A 2,500-nucleotide genomic window follows, 5' to 3' on the forward strand; every position below is an offset into this window, starting at 1 on the left:
TTGTTCGTTTTACGTCTTCGTTTTCTTTCACCGACCGTTCGTTTTTGGTTTGGTTTGGCTTGTAGACGTACGTACGCCTTTTCTCCAGCCGCCTTTTTTTTTTGAATTTACGCTTTCGGTTTCTGTCACCGACTTCACACACACCCCCCCCGCCCCCCCTTTTTTTTTAACTCCCCCCCCCCCCCCCGTTGCCGGTGGGCTACGGACCGAGCACAGGCGGCGGCCTTCCCCGGCCCCAACCACCGCCTGCCCGCCCCAGTCCGCCGCAGCGAGCCCGGCCGCCCATCCGCGCCCAGAGTTCCTCCCCAGCCCCCGCCCCGGCCTTTCGCCAGCGAGTTCGCCTCCCCCCCGGGAAGCCGGGGCGTCCCTGCCGGCTCCGTGCCCGGGGTGGACGGGGGTGGACGGCGCGGGGGGGTGGACGGAGGGCGGGGGGGTGGGCACGCGGGCGTCCCGCGGTTTCTCAGCCCCGCTGTCGGAGGCCTAACCCCCTCACCTGCCCGTGCTGCCGCCTCCCGCGCTTCTTCCTCGGTGGCTCGCTCGCTCGGTCCCTCGGCCCGCTGCCCGCCCCGGCCGCGGGCTGAAGAAGAAACCGACCCCGCCAGCGGCTTTGCCTCCCCCCGGGGAGGCATAGAGACACCGCGTCCCCGTCCCCGTCCCCCCGTCCCGGCCCGCCTGCCTCCCTGCCTACCCGCGCGCGGGGTTCCTCGGCCGATCGGCAAGACGCTCCTGCGCTGGCCTCCCCGCGACCGCCCGCCCGGCGGGCTTGACTCCGAGCGACTGACCGTTGGGCACCTGGCGGGGGGCAGGGGGCCGGTTGCCGGGCGGCGGGGAGAGCGCGCATGCGCGGCGCGCGCAGTTGCCGACCCCCTCCGGCCCTTCCCGCGGGTGGGCCGGAGGGGGCGGGGGGCAAGGCGAGGGCGGGAGAGACCGCGCTTTGGGGTGGGGGCGGGGAGGGGGGGTGTTTGTGCTCGCCGTGCAGTCTGAGCCGGAAGACGAAGTGAAATTATACGGCGGCGGCGGCGGCAGGTGCGGGTGGGGGGCACGACGACACCACCACGACCCCGCCGCCCCTGCCGAAATAAACCCCCACCAAAAAAAAAATAAAACACCGCCACGAAACCCGCATCCCCACGCCACTCGCGAGCCCCGAAACTCCAGACACGGACTCGCCGAGCGTGTGCACGGATCGCGAGGGTCGAAAAGCTCGACTCGTAGAGTCGCGTACACTGTCCCGCAGCCACCCGCGAGAGGCTCGCTCGGTCGCGTCCAGATCCTGTCCCTGCGTAGGACCAACCGCCCCGCCGTTCCCAGCCTCCGTCATCCAGCCGCTTCTCGAAGAGCAGGACGGGCTCGGGGCCGTGACCGCCTCTCCGCCGGGGCCCGTGGCGGTGCTCTGCCGCCCTCGGGGCGAAGAGCCTTGTTTTTGCTTTTTTTTTTTTTTCCTCTGTGTGTGTGTGTGTGTGTGTGTGTGTGTGTGTGTGTGTGTGTGTGTGTGTGTGATTTCCGACCGTCCGACCTCAACGTCCCCCGGCTCCTTGTTCCCGCCTTTCCCTCCCTCCCTCCCTCGGGTTCTGTCGTTGCTCCTCAGCAGCGGAGAGGAAAAACACCACGTCGGCGCCGAACCCTAGGGTCGGGACAAGAGGGACGGGGCGACCAGCGTATCGCACGCCCTTCAACCTCGAGAACTTGCCGGGGGGCCGCGTAAAAAGCAGCAGGACGCTCAGCCCTCCTGCCCCGGCAGGTCGACCCTCTCGCGAGCGCGGCCGGACGCCGGGTCCGTCCGAGCCCCGCCGGTCCGGTCCGGTGCGGTCCGGTCCGGTCCGGTCCGGTGCGGTCCGGTTCGGTTCAGTTCAGTCCTTTCCCGCCCGTCCGGTCCGGTCCGGTCCAGTTCAGTTCAGTCCTTTCCCGCCGGTCCGGTCCGGTCCAGTTCAGTTCAGTTCAGGCCTTTCCCGCCGGTCCGGTCCGGTCCGGTCCAGTTCAGTTCAGTCCTTTCCCACCGGTCCGGTCCGGTCCGGTCCAGTTCAGTTCAGTCCTTTCCCACCGGTCCGGTCCGGTCCGGTCCGGTCCAGTTCAGTCCTTTCCCGCCGGTCCGGTCCGGTCCAGTTCAGTTCAGTCCTTTCCCACCGGTCCGGTCCGGTCCGGTCCAGTTCAGTTCAGGCCTTTCCCGCCGGTCCGGTGCGGTCCGGTTCAGTTCAGTCCTTTCCCGCCGGTCCGGTCCGGTCCGGTCCAGTTCAGTTCAGTCCTTTCCCACCGGTCCGGTCCGGTCCGGTGCGGTCCGGTCCTTTCCCGCCGGTCCGGTCCGGTCCGGTCCGGTCCAGTTCAGTTCAGTCCTTTCCCACCGGTCCGGTCCGGTCCGGTGCGGTCCGGTCCTTTCCCGTCCGGTCCGATGCAGTGCGATCCGGTCCGGTCCACTCCAAATTCCCGGGCCGGCCCAGTTTCCGTGTCCGCAGCGGCTCGGTAGACGGCGCCGCCTGCGCCGCCCCGCTCGGATCCGAGGTCT

This window comes from Patagioenas fasciata, assembly GCF_037038585.1.
Source record: "Patagioenas fasciata isolate bPatFas1 chromosome 6 unlocalized genomic scaffold, bPatFas1.hap1 SUPER_6_unloc_1, whole genome shotgun sequence".
Classification (NCBI taxonomy): Eukaryota; Metazoa; Chordata; class Aves; order Columbiformes; family Columbidae; genus Patagioenas; species Patagioenas fasciata.